This window comes from Carettochelys insculpta, chromosome 1 (assembly GCF_033958435.1).
Source record: "Carettochelys insculpta isolate YL-2023 chromosome 1, ASM3395843v1, whole genome shotgun sequence".
Taxonomy (NCBI): Eukaryota; Metazoa; Chordata; order Testudines; family Carettochelyidae; genus Carettochelys; species Carettochelys insculpta.
In genome coordinates this window covers 371,621,528-371,637,521 of record NC_134137.1, presented here as the reverse complement: position 1 = coordinate 371,637,521, position 15,994 = coordinate 371,621,528, and the positions used below count along the sequence as shown (strand labels likewise).

Genomic DNA, 15,994 nt, shown 5'->3' with positions numbered 1-15,994 from the left:
GAACTGAAGGAGGGGTGAGGATGTTAAATGTTTTGTCTGAGATAATGATGAACATCAAAGGAAGGGAAACAGTCCTTGTGACGCATGAGATTATTGTTGTCCATGTTCATACCAAGTGTTAATGTGTCGAATTTGAGTATGAACCCCAGTCTGGGGACAATTTATACCTTCAGATTAGCGGCACTGCTATGAGCACCTGCATGGCCCCACAGTATGCTAATGTTTTTATGGCTGACTTAAAACAACCATTCCTTAGTTCTCATTCCCTATTACCCCTCCTTCACTGAGGCTACATCAATGACATCTTTATAATTTGGACCTTTGGTAAAAAGACTCTGGAAGAGTTCCACAGAGATTTAAACAACCTGCACCCCACCATCAATCTCAGGCTTGACCAATCCACACAAGAGATACATCGCCTGGACACCACAGTACAAGTCACTGACGGCCAGATCAACACAACTCTCTTCTGGAAACCCACTGACTGTTACACTCACCTACATGCCTCCAGCTTCCATCCAGCACACACCACATGACCCATCATTTATAATCAAGCTCCTAAATACAATGGCATCTGCTCTGATCCTACTGACAAAGACTGAAAACTTCAAGATCTCTACCAAGCATTCAAAACACTTAATTACCTACAGAGGCCATGTCTACACTAGCCCCAAACTTCAAAATGGCCATGCAAATGGCCATTTCAAAGTTTACTAATGAAGCGCTGAAATACATATTCAGCGCTTCATTAGCATGCAGGCGGCCGCGGCACTTTGAAATTGACGCGCCTCGCCGCTGCGCAGCTCATCCCATCAGGGCTCCTTTTCGAAAGGACCCCGCCTACTTCAAAGTCCCCTTATTCCTATGAGCAGATGGGAATAAGGGAACTTCGAAGTAGGCGGGGTCCTTTAGAAAAGGAGCCCCATTGGGACAAGCTGCGCGGTGGTGAGGTGCGTCAATTTTAAAGTGCCATGGCCGCCCGCATGCTAATGAAGCGCTGAATATGTATTTCAGCGCTTCATTAGTAAACTTCGAAATGGCCATTTGCATGGCCATTTCGAAGTTTGGGGCTAGTGTAGACACGGCCAGGGAGAAGTAAAAAAAACAGATTGACAGTGCCAGACAAATACCGAGAAACCAACTACTTCAAGATAGGCCCGAGAAGGTCATAACACCATTTGTCATTACCTATAGACCCCAGCTCAAACTCCTGCAACGCATCATTAAAAATCTACAGCCTATTCTAGACCATGATGCTACAGTCCAGAAGGCCCTAGGGGACGAGCCTGTTCTCTCCTATAGACAACCTCTCAACCTAATGAAGATTCTCACCAGCAACCACAGGCTATACTGCAATAATGCTAATCCTGAACTTTTCCATGCAACAAACCCCATTGCCAACTTTGTCCATATATTTATTCTGGAGAGAACAACACTGGACCTAACCACATTAATTACAAGATCGGGGCTCATTCTCATGTACCTCGACCAACGTTATATATGCCAACATGTGCCAGCAATACCCCTCTACAATGTACATTGGACAAACTGCGTAAACACTTCGTCCAAGAATGAATAGGCACCGAGCAGACATTAGGAATCTCAATACACATAAGCCTGTCAGTGAGCATTTCAATGGAGTGCGCCATTCTGTTAAAGACCTGAGAATATGCATCCTACAACAAAGAGACTTTAACAGCAGATTACATGAGGAGATTTGTGAAGTGGGGTTCATATTCAAATCTGATGCATTAACAATTGGTATGAACAGGGACAGCAATTAACTCACGCATGACAAGGACTGTCTCCCTTCCTTTGATGTGCATCATTATCTCAGGCAAAACACTTAACTTCCTCCACCCTTCACCCTCTTCCTTCAGTTCCATGTGGGTCTGACGCATTAAAGCTCATCACTTAATAAATTATTTTTTTAGTCTTTAAAGTGCTACATGACTGCTGGTTTGTCATATTCCGATCAGGAGATTTAGTGCATCATGCCTTTGTTACCTCAACTAAGTCATGATTTAGCTTTTGTATAATGCTTCCAGTTTAGTATTGAAATCTAAGGCCTAGCCTTCACTACAGAGTTAGGTTGATGCAGAGCAGCTCACTTCAACCTAACTATGGAAGTGTCTACATTTAAATTTCTCTAATGTCGCTACCCTGGTATGTTAGGTCGATGCAGTGTCGGCATAGACACTGTATTGCTTATGTCAACTGTTACTGGCTTTCAGAAGCTGTCCTGCAGTGCCCCACACTCACAATACAATAAGTACAAGTGCTTCTGGTGATGGTGTGCACCACTGACACAAGAAGCCAAGTGCAGACATGCACAAATGATGTAATTACTGTGGCTGAATGCAACGTAAATTAGGCTGGTTTAATTTCATAGTGTAGGCATGGCCAAGGAGCTATTATTCCACCATAAAATACCACAAAGCAATGCATTTGTTCTCCTATTATCACTCTTGACCTGCAGTGAAAAGACATAGCAACGTGCTAATCACATCAATAGAATAGCTATATATTTACAGAATTATTGGGTGTCCTTCATTATAATATCTAGGTCCCATAGAAACTATAGAAAATCAAAACTCTGGTCTGGGCCCTCCAATGCCTCCCAGTCCATTTCAGCTGCCAGTTTAAGATCTTATGTCTAATTACCAGAGCCATTAATGGCCCATCAACATACAAGAGTTCATTTCCATCTATGAACCACCTAATACTTTGTGTTTCTCAACGACAATGAATATCACAAAACCCAGAACTAAGTGTGTGAGAGCTGAAGGCCAACCATCCACAGTTAAGGAGATCTGTCTGTGGAATGTACTTCCAGAAGAGACTAGCTAAATCCAGAATTTGACCAGTATTAGAAAACACTGAAAAACTTTCCTATGTTATACAGTGTTTCTACCTTAACCAGAACATTGACAAGAACCATAGCATCTCACTTCTACACATGAACGCTCTCTCCGAAGCAGAACTTTGTGTAAGTTGAAAAGTAAGAAGTGCCAGAGATCATATGAAGTTCACCAGTGAAGTTGGTATTGCTAATCTATTTTTGCACAGAAAGTGGTCAGATACAGATGTGAGCAGCAGCACAAAAACCTACAATGAACAGAATTCACACATGCACATGGTCTACAAATGGCCTGTAATGTCTTACTGCCCTTCAAGCTCTTTGGTTGCAGCATCTATCATCAGTTGGGTTAAAAGGATACACCTTGTACTGTTCTCTGAAGGCTTTCACGGGCTATGAGTGGAAATAAATCTTTGAGTCTAGAACTGACAGCTGAGATCAACCAGCCACCAGCTCCCCGTGGATGGAAAGCAAAAACAATCCAGCTGACTTCCAAGGTCATGAAGGTGAATAGGGTAAACAGAGACATTTTTCTTACCTGTAAATGGAATTTCACTGATACACAAGGTCAGTCTCTCACTAGGCTGGTTTTCCTTTTCATCACATCAGTACAAAACATGGAACAATGTCATTGTTATCTCTCATCTGAAAGAACCATTGTCATGGATCCTGTGGCCAGGCTGCCTGTAAAACTCTAACTCTCTGTTGAAGGAGATGGGAGAGACAACAATTAATGTTACAGGGTAATGTGGGGTGTCGGAGTCAGACCCCATTGCAGTCATTTGCTAGAATGATTATAGTCTTACCAGTCAATTTGGAGACATGACACTCCATTCCCCCACACTGTGTAGAAGTATTGGGTGGCTGCAACTATCAGAAGTCTCTGCAAGTGCATGACCTCTTGTTGATCCTGACAGGGTTGATCTTCCTGGAAATATTGACAAGCCCTCATGTGAAAAGTATTTGGGATAAATTCATCACTGGTGCAATTCCACTGCTGTGATGCAGTTACTTTAGCAATGAACAGGGCCCATCATATTGACAGCAATAGTCAATTTAAAAAACAGTCAGTTTTGAAGAGGTATAAGATCTCAAATCAGTTCTAGACTTAGGGCCCTGCCCACTTACACCATCACTCTTAGGAAGAAGATCTGTGTTTTACTGGAGAGTCGGAAACCCTCTGTTCCAATGGAAAAACACATTTATTGTAGCCATAGCTGACTGCACGGGGAATGGCCTCAACATCATGTCACTATAGTCTACAGAAAATCAATTTGAGAGAGACTTTCAATTTATTAGTTATGAAGCACTGTAGCCCTGGATTGGGGATATGCAGGGAACTTCCTGGGTGCGTCTACACTAGCCGGGCACTTTGAAGTAGCTGGCACAACGTCGAAATAGTACGCGTCACGTCTACACGTGCCGTGAGCTATTTTGATGTTGAAATTGATGTTAGGTGGCGAGACGTCGAAATCACTATTCCTATCCAAAGATGGGAATAGCACCCTAATTTGATGTTCAACGTCGAAGTAGGGGGTGTGTAGACAATCTGCGTCTTGCTACATCGAAGTAGCGGGGTCCTCCATGGCAGCCATCAGCTGAGGGGCTGAGAGACGCTCTGTCCAGCCCCTGCGGGGCTCTATGGTTGCTGCGTGCAGAAGTCCTTAGCCTAGGGCTTCTAGCTGCTGCTGCAGCTGCTGCTGAAGCTGGGGGTCCATGCTGTGTGCATGGGGTCTGCAACTGGTTGTCGGCTCTGTGGGTCTCGTGCTGTGCAGGCCAAGTGTGTCTGGGAGGGGCCCTTTAAGGGAGTAGCTTGGGGCTTTGCTGGCCCCTTATTTCGACGGGGAGCGCTTGTGTGTGTGGACGCTCCGCATTTCCTTCCGGGGCGGCTCCTTTTGGTGTTCTCTGTTGCTACTTTGACGTTGGACATCGATGGCACCAGCCCTGGAGGATGTGTAGACGATATGCACCCAAGTAGCCTATTTCGATGTTCTTATGTCAAAATAAGCTACTTCAACATTGTGCACTAGTGTAGACGTAGCCCCTGTAAGCCAGGGATTCCCAGCCTATGGAATGGGACCCAAACATTTGCCATGGTCACATTTTCTAAGGGTTGCCATCTGGGTGACTCTGAGCCACATGTGGCTCTTTTAAAGGAGCCATTTGTGGCTCTGCCACCACTCACTACTCTGGCTCCCAGTCTCTGCCCTGCCACTCTGAAATGGAACTCAGTTTAATTGGTTTAACTGGCAGCAGGAGGGATCTGGCCTTTAAACAAATTAAATGGAGTCCCATTTCAGTGTGGCAGGGCAGGGAACTGTCCACGCTGCAGGTGGAGGAAGGGAATAGGAGGGCATGAGGGGAGCTGTGCAGAGGGGGCGGTGGTGGTGGCCCAGTGAAGGAGCAGTGGGGGGCAGCTGTGGCAGTGCATGGAACTCATGTGAGGTAAGTGGGGGGGCATTCTGGGGCAGAGAAGGGTTTAAGTTGGGGGGGGCAGGGGGGCATTTTTCCCAGGGGAGAACCTCCTCCTCCTCCCCCACTGCAGTTTTGAATGGCCTTGGGTCACAAAGTCTTCCTGAATTATCAAAATGGGTCCCAGCCCTGAAAAGGTTGGGACTCGCTGTGGAGTCTAAGCCAATCTATCACCCAGCAGGGGTTCTAGGAATTGAAATGTCATGAGCAATCCAAGACATCATCAGCAAATGGGAGGGGATATTTCACATGGCCTGTGGGCCCTTTGCAGCTGAAGGGAACAGATTGTACTTGGGCAGTGTAACAAGTCCAGTGACGCCCAGCCCCTTGGCCTAGGGCGGGCAGCAGCAAAAAGGGGGTTAGAGCACCAGCCCGTACTCAGTTCGGGCGGTCAGCGGCTCACCGCTACAACACCATACAGGCCCCAGCCCTCAATCTAGGGCGGGGCAGCAGTTCACAAGAGTTGTATAGTTCTGGGCCCAGCCCTCAGTCCAGGGCAGGGCAGCAGTTCACAGGTAATGGTACAGTTCTGGGCCCAGCCCTCAGTCCAGGGCAGGGCAGCAGCACAAGGGTTAAGCACCGGCCCAGCCCTCAGTTCGGGGCGGAGCAGCAGCACAAGGGTTTGAGCACAGGCCCAGCCCTCAGTTTGGGGTGGGGCAGCAGTACAAGGAGGTTTAAGCACAGGCTCAGCGCAGGCTGGCCCTGTCAAGGAGGGGGTAGGGGGTCGCAGGCCCTCCCACTCCACTGCAACCCAGCCCGGGGCCCTGGGGGTTGCTCACACGCAACCACAGCAGTGGGGATCCAGGCTGCAACACACTGCCATGGGTTTGGGAGCGTCGTTCCCCGGGCCACTTCCTGCCTCTACCTCTACCGGGGGAAGGTCCCAGTCCGTCTGGTCAGGGGGTCCCTCTAGGTCGGTCTCCTCCAGGTCTTCCACCTTCAGGGGCTCCGGCCAGTCGCTCATATCCACGTCATTGGGATAGTCGGGCGGCGGTAGCACCAGGGACCTGAGGCGATCCGGGGCCTGAGGGCTGTAGGGATCCGCCGGGGTTCTGGGGCGAACTGCTTTGGGGGCTCCTCCCAAGGCAGGGGGTCTCCGCCGGTGTGAAGGTCTGGGCAGGTCTGGGAAGTCTGGGTAGTCCCCCTGGGGCATCTGGATCCAGGGCCGTTCGGAGCCGCTGGGGGCTTGCTCCTCTGGCCTAACCAGGCAGCGGCAGGTCCTTTGCCCTTGGCACCGGGGAGCTCGTGCAGGCACGTCCTCCCTGCCCGGAGGCCCAGGCTCGAATGGGTCCTGAGTCCCGCCTTTCGCTTTTCTAGCCCTTGGCCCCGCCCTCTGAGGGGTGGGCCTCTGGTCTCCTGGCTCCGGCCCTGCCCACCAGGGCCTCTGCATAGCCTCCTCTGCCTCCGGGTCTGCAGGAGGCCATACTAACTCACTACAGGCACCTTCCACCAAGGGCTTGCGGGATTCTTTTGTGTTGTCTACACTAACCTTCAATTCCATTGCTTTACAAAGAACAAAAGCTAGAGGCTCGCTATCTCCTTGGAAGACTCACAGAAATGCGTGAAGTTTCCACAAAGCATCCGGAGAGAGACAGAGAGTGGGCTCAGATTACTTGATGAAAGCAGAGGACATATTGGATATACCCAGTCTTGGCACTGCAGAAGATTGGACGATCTATTCCTTTGCTCCAGCTCCAGCTCCAGCTCCTAACACCATCCTATTTTGTGTAGCTAAATGCCTGCACAAAACCACAGCTTTATTAACTACTCAGAAAGCTTGAAGCAGCATGGGACTGGACCTCTGGCAAGTATCATGACATGGCCCAGAAGAGTAGTTGAGGTAGCAGATGACAGCTGCACTTACTGGCCCATGTTGTGATATTAACACAGCAGCAGCCCTCTCAAGCCACAGGGGAAGCACAAAGTCTCCATTTCACAGATGGGCAGCTAAGCACAAGATGATTTGGTGACTTCCTAACATGAGGCAGGAAGTCTGTGGTGGAGCTGGGATCTAAACTCAGGTTGCATAGACAGTGCTACTTATCTAAGATACTTATATGGCTCTTATCAACATGCTATATGAGCAAGTCACAATTCGTAACAAATTTATCCTCCCAGCACCCTGGTGAACTACCTCAGTGCTATTATCCTCATTTTACAGATGGGGATTGAGGCACAGAAAGACTAAGGCTCAGATCCACGAAAGGGATATAGGCATCTAAGTCCTAGTTTTAGGCACCACTGTGCTCCACAAAACCCCCTCAGCTGTCACCTAACTTAATGGGTGCCTGAACTCAATCGGTACCCACATTTTTGTTGTAAAAGTTGCGTTGGTGCCTAAGTTCCTGCTTTGAAGCATATGTGCTCGGCCCCACAGCTCCCGTGCAATCCTCAGACCCAGTAAGATAGGTGGGACAATTCTTTCTTGAGTATTTTAGGAAGCACCACACTTCACGATCTCAAGCAAATAAACTTGACTAGCGTGAAATGTACAAACTTAGGCCCTTATTCAGCAAAGCATGTAATCACTCGCTCAGCACGGTGACAAGTATCAGAGAGGTAGCCATGTTAGTCTGTATGCTCAAAAACAACGAGAAGTCCTGTGGCATCTTACATACTAACAGACATATCGGAACATAAGCTTTCATGGGCAAAGACCCGCTTCATCAGATGTAACGTATGCCTATGCTCCAAAAAATCTGTTAGTCTATAAGGTGCACAGGACTTCTCGTTGTTTTAGCATGCTTGACCTCCATGGAGCGTAAGCTTGTGCTGAAGTGTTCTGCTGAATCCAGGTCTAACCAAGAGGAGATTTTAAACATTTCAGCTCTTTTTGTCACAGCAAAACTCACAGTGTGCAGAAAGGATGGGATGTATATCCAGCCATACTGATATGGCATAACTTCTTTCAATTTTGCTGGCAAAACTACAGCTGCAAAGTTAGTGGAGCCCACAAATCTGAGTATTTGTGCCATTAGCTTTCTGATCAGGTATTTTGATCTATGGCTGGAGCTGAACTGAATGTGCAAAATGTAGGCCCCCAAAGAGATGCTTCCAGGCTGCAAGTATAGGTCCCAATTTTCAGACCGTGCAAAAATGTGCAGACACATCTTTATACCCCATGGCTTCTGAGCTCCCAAACTGAGTCCACTGGGAGTAGTTCCAGTGAATAAAGAGGAGCACATATGTAAGTGCTTGTAGGTTCAGGGACAAATTTTCTCTCCATGTGCCCAGAAATTCAACTGTGTCTGTGTTAGGACACATATAAATAATTCTCTCTGGATATTTTTGTTCTGGGTTAAATACTGACTCGTATTACAAAAGAGCTAACACAATATTTTTTAAAAAAGGAAATCAGAAAGCATTTTGGGTGGGACATTCCCTTTTTCAGACAGGGAGAGGCAGTGGCAAACAGCTGGGAGATGCGGGGAGTAGGGGAGGGCGCAGAGAGAAAGAGGGTGTATGTACCACCAGTATGTGACTCCAGCTGGTGGGCTGGGGGAGCAGGTTTGTATAATTTTTGGTGGTGCCCAGAGTGATTCTAAGTCCCGCCCCCAACCTACCTTGTAAGCTGATATATGTATTTTTAAAATCAGGTAAACCTGGACCAGAAATAGTCCCTTTCCCATTTGCGCCGCTCCACAACACCAGGGCTCCCTACACTCAGGTCATTTCTCTACCTGGGCTGTGCTGAAGCACCAGTAGCTGTGTTCTCCTCCCTTTCCTTGTGCACCCTCTGGGCTGCTTGAGGTGCAGGAGCCACCGTCCAGTGCAGGAGTAAGCAGCAATGCCAGCCTCTTTGTGCATCCAGCTGGGTCATTTCCCACAGAGGGCACAGTTCAGGGGTTGGGGTACAGGAGGGAAGTGCAGGTTTTAGGGGCAAAGGGAGGGAAGTGCAGGGATTGGGAGGAGGAAAATGTAAGGAACCTGGGGAGCCTACAGGGACCAGGGGCAATGGGGGCAGCAGGACCACAGGGGCCAGGGACACCAAAATGCAAATGCACCCAGGGTGCGATTTTCCCTATGGCCAGCCCTGTACAAGACACTCAACCAGGAAGCTCCCTTGGGCTGCGTCTACACAGCAGCCCTATTTTGAAATAAACTATTCAGGAATCCCGATTTCAAAATAACACAGCTACACACAAACACGTATTTCAAAACAGTACTCAGCTATTTCAAAATACACAGTCTGCGTACACAGCACTTATTTCAAATCAGTGCCTACTCTGAAAAAAGGTATTTCGAAATAGGTGCTGTTAAGACAGGGGATAGCATTTATTTTGAAAGAGGCGCTATTTCTCCTCCAAAGAGGGCTGCCAATTTTGAAATAATGCACCCGCTATTTCAAATTTATTTCAAAACAGTGTGCGTGTAGTGTAGATGCCAGCAAATTAATTTCGAAGTAACAGCTGTTACCTTGAAATAACTTGGCTGTGTGGCTGTAGCCTCAGGCAGCGTGAAACTGGTCAGGTGCAAGGTTTAAACCTCTCCTCTTGCACTCCTGGGAGAGGGGAGCTGCCAATCACGTCACATCCTCCTTCCTCCTGCAGTACAGGTAGAGAAGCCAGGAATCACCTGCTGTGGGCCTGCTGCCTCAGGCAATGAACCTTGGCAGGTCCTTTGCAGCGCCACATGAGAAGCCACCTCTCTGTTACAGCTCTGCATGAAGCTGCTTTCAAACTCTGAGGCCTGGGTCTCTGAACGCTGCTGGAGCTGAGCACAGAGCCATGAATATGCATGAAGCCGAGGCACCAGCAGTCTATATAACTCCCCACCTTAGCTGATGTGGGGGCTGAACCTTTAAATTGTTTTCCTCACTCTCAGCAGGCACTATTTTTCTAGGGCAGAATCTCCTGGCCCCACCACCCCACGATAGGGCAGAAGCCTTGATCCCCCACCCCCAGTTTGGTAGGTAGAGAATGAGGTGTGTGGGGTGGGAGGACAACAGGAGCCACACTTTTAATGTAAAAAAACTGCATGTCATTTACCAGCCAGTTGGGCACCCATGTCACTTAGGTTATGGCTGACTTAGACCATTGTTTCCTCAGCTCCTGTCCCCCATTACCCCTCCTTTACATATGCTACAGCGATGTTATCTTCAGCATTTGGACCCATGGTAAAGAGACCCTTGAAGAAATCCATAAGGATTTCAACAATTTGCACCCCACCATCAATCTCAGCCTTGACCATTCCACACGAGAGATCCATTTCCTGGACACTACAGTACACATCACTGATGTCCATATCAATACCACTCTCGAGCAGAAATCCACTGACGGCTACACTTACCTACTTGACCCCAGCTTCCATCCAGCACGCATCACAAGATCCATTGTCTATAGTCAAGCCCTTAAATACAACTGCATCTGCTCCAATCCTACTGACAGAGACCAAAAGCTTCAAGATCTCTACCAGGCATCTGTAAAATTTAATTACCCACTGGGAGAAGTAAAGAAACAGATTGACAGGGCCAGACGAATTCCCAGAAACCAACTACTTCAAGATAGGCCCAAGAGGGTAAATAACAGACCACCACATGCCATCAGCTAAAGCTCTCAACTTAAATCCCTCCAATCTATTATCCACAATCTACAACCTATACTGGAACATGATCCCTCTCTCTCACCGGCCGTAGATGACAGACCTGTTCTTTGCTATAGACATCCACCCAACCTCTGGAAAATTCTACACACTTAGCAACTACACGCCACATCACAGAAAAATTAAGCCTGCAATCTTTCCCTGCAACAAATCCCATTGCCAACTCTGTTCACACATCTGTGCTAGAGACATCATCACTGGACCTACCCCCATCAGTCACACAATCAGGGGCTCATATTCCTGCACATCCACCAATGTGATATATGCTATCGTGTGCCAGCGTTGCCCTTCTGCTATATATATTGAACAAACTGGACAATCACTTCACCAAAGAATGAATGGACACAAATCAGACATCAGGAATTTGAATACACATGAACTGGCAAGTGAGCATTTTAACTTGGCAGGACACACTATTGAAGACTTGAAACAAAAAAGCAGTCAAGTAGCACTTTAAAGATTAACAAAATAATTTATTTGGTGAGCTTTCGTGGGACAGACCCACTTCTTCAGACCACAGCCATACCAGAACAGACTCAATATATAAGGCACAGAGAACCAAAACAGTAATCAAAGTTGACAAATCAGAAAAATATTTATCAAGTTGAGCAAATCAGAAAGCAGAGGCGGGGGGGGGGGGGCGGGGAAGTCAAGAATTAGATTAAGCCAAGTATGCCAAAAAGCCCCTATAATGTCCCAGAAAGTTTGCATCCTGGTTCAAACCATGTGTTAGTGTGTCGAATTTGAATATGAAAGAGAGTTCAGCAGCTTCTCTTTCTAAAGCAGACGGGAAATTCTTCTTCAATAAAACACAGACTTTTAAGTCATTAACAGAATGGCCCACTCCATTAAAATGTAGACTAACAGGTTTGTGGATCAGGAATGTTTTGGTGTCTGTTTTGTGCCCATTAACTCTTTGAGAGAGTTTGAGACTCGATTTTCTGTGTTTTAAAACAAAGAGGTTTTAACAACAGATTATAAAGGGAGACATCTGAATTGGAATTCATTTGCAAGTTTGATACCTATCATGGTGGACTCCAAAAAGATCTCAATTACCTTAAGCATTACAAGGACAATTTCCCCACCTTTGATATTTGCAGGGATGGCAGACATCTCACCTAACTTAACTGACAGTTTGCAGAGGTTTTTGTTTCTCCCCCTCCTTCTTTCCCTGCTCCTTACTTTTCAATTTTTATAATTAGCTGATTCCTCAGTTCCCTCTCAGTTTTTTCTGTCAGTACCGCTCTAGAATTTGATTAAATGTGTCTTTCCCATGAAAGCTCTTTTCCTAATAAATAATATTGCTAGTTTTTAAGGTGCTACGGGACTGCTTGCTTTTTTTGCGAAGATACAGACTAACATGGGTACCTCTCTGAGACTTAGCTCACCCAGTCTGACATCCTGTATCTTGCATTCCTATTACATTTGTTGTGTGCAGAAGAAAAGACAAAGCACCTATGCTGAGTCCAGTGCCTACCTGGTGTAAATTGAATGCCAGTAACTAGGTAGCTGTACTGCACTGAGGATCTTCACACAGCTTCAGTCTGCCAATGTCCACACTACAGGTGAAGATGAGACAGATCTCAGGTGTTGAAAAATGGCCAGCTGGAGACAAGTCTAATGGTGTTTGGGAGCCTTAAAGAGACATTGAAATGTTAACGAAACTTTACTCTTCATCCTTGAGAAACGGTCTTCTAGCAAGATATAGATCATTCCACTTAAAAGGGAATCTGTCCCGGATGCTGGGTACTTGCCTTGTTCCCTAATAGGGAAGACGAACTTCTCTAGCAGTTAATCTGCTTTGGAGAGCTGTAATTTTCATGGGCTAGTCTGAATCCTCTGCTACTTCTGCAGACACTAGGGAGAGGCAAACTCCAAACACCAATAGGGGAATGTCAAAGACATCTAATGCAGTAAAGGCAAACAAAACCACATCCCTACCTATGTAAACGGACAGATGTACAAGCATACGGTTTACTTTCCTTTAATTCTGCTACTTGTTTACTTTTCTTCTTTTTTCTCAGCTGTGCATAATTAAAATTGGCAGGTCAGTTTTGCTTTCGTTTCTAGTTAATTTCACCTCTTGCCTTAGCCCAGAGTTGCAATGTCTAGGTGGCAAAAACCCCACAACTATTTCTATTGGATTTTTTTTATTTCATGGAAATATTGCTTATCATCTTAGTTTTTTTCTTATTAAATTTGACCTGATGGTGTATTTTTTAAGGTACACAAAAGCCTTTTTAACAGCAGTTACATTCCATATAAAATCATAGAACACTAGAACTGGAAGGGACCTTGAGAGGTCATCAAGTCCAGCCTCCTGTCCTCTTGGCAGGACCAAGCACTGTCTAGACCATCCCTGATAGATGTCTATCTAACCTGCTCTTATATACCTCCAGTGATGGAGATTCTACAGCCTCCTTTGGCAATTTATACCAGAATATAATATAGTAATGAGAAAAGTCTCTTACACTGAGATATAACTGTACTACCCTTTGCCCCTTTCTTGTCTTGTTCGTTAGTCTGGTGGTTCCTGTATACATATAAGATTTTGGTATGGGTTAACAGACTTCCTGCTGAGTTTACTTTTAAAAAAGCGACATAGCTGGAGTTTTGCCTCAACCAATATCTAACCACCTTAAGAGTGGCATCTATTTCATAGCACTTCCTGCCCACATAGGCTTCTGTATATTTTTTCACTCTTAAGCAAAATAAAAAGACTATGCAGGAGGGGAAGAAATAAGATGGGCATGATGTTTAAAATGTGCTTCATTTTGAAGGCCCAGTTTTGAACCCACACTTAATTCTGGACAGAAATATGGACTTCCAACTACCTGATCTCTTCTGCAAATCAGGAACCATAGTCAGAGATGGGCGTCCTTTAGAGGATCATGTATTCCTGTCAAGTAGGACCAAGATGATCCCATACAAGAGCAAAAAACGTATTTTAGGACTAAAATATGCTTATTTAGGAGCTAAACTAGGATCAAGGAGACTAATTTTAGGTCCTGTTTTAGTAGCCTGGGAATGTCTCTGTTTTCAGGTCCTGTCCCCAGTGTCTTCTCCCAGTTTTGTAATGCCCCACAAAGTAGAAAACTCAAGGGCTGCTGGACAGCTAGCTGAGAGAACAGAGTTGTACCTCAAGAGTAGCTCCTGGACTTGTCATGTTCTATCTTCTCCCCACTCCAGGCCTTCCACAAAACCTGCATCCGCTGTACAAGAGTCCTTAAACCAGCTGAACCTCTGATCCAATATTACTGAATGCTTTTGCATCGGTGACACTCAATTATACTGTCATTTGGTCCCATTAATCATTCATCCTTGTCCACTTTCATTGTGACCAGGCATCTTGTGGTTTCAGCTCTACTCCCTTCTGTGGATTATCTTAAAGGCAGAGGCTTTTCTCTTGGGCAAGAGGAGCATCTTTTCACACAACTCCACACCCTCTACCTCCTCCCTCAGCTAAGGTCTCCCATGGGTCTCTATTGGCTACAGTCTTGATGTTGAACTTACCTCCTAGATCTACAAACCATCTCGATAAAGGTTTGTGTCTGTATTGTCACCAATACAATGAGGTCCTGCTGAGTTCCTCACCTGCACCTGCATCGCCTCTTGTCACCACTTCAACTCCCTTCTCTCTGGCTTTCCAGCTCCCAAGCCTCTAAAATTCTGTCTGTCTTCTGCAATTTCTAACCCACAAGTCCCATTCCCTAACATCTCTGTTGGTTCCGTTCTCATGCCAGGCTCTGGTTAAAAATCACACTCACTGTTTACAAAACTCTTGTGTAGACAGATTCACGTCCTTCTTGTCTTGTGAACTCTGGCCTCCTCCCTTTCACCTCACACAGCCTTACATCTAATCATGCCAGATCCTTCTGTGCTGCCACAGAAAACCTTATTTTAGGACTAAAATATGCTTATTTAGGAGCCTAAACTAGGATCAAGTTGCATAGTTTAGGTCCTGTTTTAATCTGGGAATGTCTCTGTTTTCAGGTCCTGTCTCCAGTGTCTTCTCCCAGTTTTGTAATGCCCGTGCAAAGTAGAAAACTCAAGGGCTGCTGGCCAGCTAGCTGGCAGAACACAGGTGCACCTCAAAAGCAGGTTCTGGACTTGTCATGTTCTATCTTCTCCCCACCCCAGACCTTCCATGAAACCTGCACCCTCTATACAAGAGTCCTTAAACCAAACAAATATCTCTCTGCTTTGCAAATTTTTCTGCTCATTTCAGCTGAAGAGGTAGCTCTGTTCCTTTATCCATACCCACACAAGTCTATCGCCTGCGGCTATTATTTACCTCTGAGATCTGAACTGCTTTTCTCCGGAGTATTGTGGGATACAGACTAGATGAGAAGATACGATATAAGATTAAATTCTAGGGCAGGGGTCAGCAACCCCTGGCATGGGTGCCAAGAATGGCACACTAGCCAATTTTCTTTGGTACTCGAGGTGGGAGCTCAGTCACACCCCTCCTTCCCTATGCAGCTGGGAGCTTGCTCAAAGCCAGGCCACCTGCTGATTTACAAAAGACCAGCTAATGCTACCAACCATCACGTAAACAGTAAAGCTCTGCATCTTCATTATTTATTAATGGAGCTGTTGTAAGTAGGTCTATTAGCGACTTTAAAAAGCATTGCTGGCACTCAGATTGTACAGAGAGATCAAGAGGTCAAATTTGGGTACTCCGCCTGGGAAAGGTTGCTGACCCCTGTTCTAGGGCATTCAATACAGTCCAGGATTGTGAGAATTTGGGTAGTTTGTCACATTCCCTGCTTAAAGCTGGTGTTTCTCTCATAAGAGAGAGCTTTCACCAGGTGAGTTCCCTCCTATGTGAAGAACTAAGCAAAGATCAAGTGGTGACAACCTGCTGACATCTTCCAGGGAGGTCAATGCACTGTTACTCCAGTCCACAGGCCAATACAGCTGACACTGTCCTTCTGTTTCCCTTGGAGGCACCAGATCCATGCCTCCACATCTTCAAGGGCTTTTTTTTTCTGGCCTTACCCTTTCACAGCATCTCTCAGGACTTTCATGCCATGAAGGGCCTTCCCCCATGATCTTTAG

At 46.2% G+C, this 15,994-nt stretch overlaps 1 protein-coding gene across 3 annotated transcripts in view; it reads right to left on the bottom strand.

Annotated features, from left to right (window-relative positions):
• Positions 1-15,994, bottom strand: part of PRKCQ (protein kinase C theta) — a 103,943-nt gene that overhangs the window by 71,035 nt on the left and 16,914 nt on the right. For all 3 annotated transcript variants that reach the window (XR_012642357.1, XR_012642358.1, XM_074975613.1), the window contains exons 2-3: positions 3,667-3,788; positions 3,399-3,562 (exon numbers count right to left, since the gene is read on the bottom strand). The gene's annotated coding sequence lies outside the window, so the exon portion shown is untranslated. The remainder of the gene's footprint in view (positions 1-3,398; positions 3,563-3,666; positions 3,789-15,994) is intronic.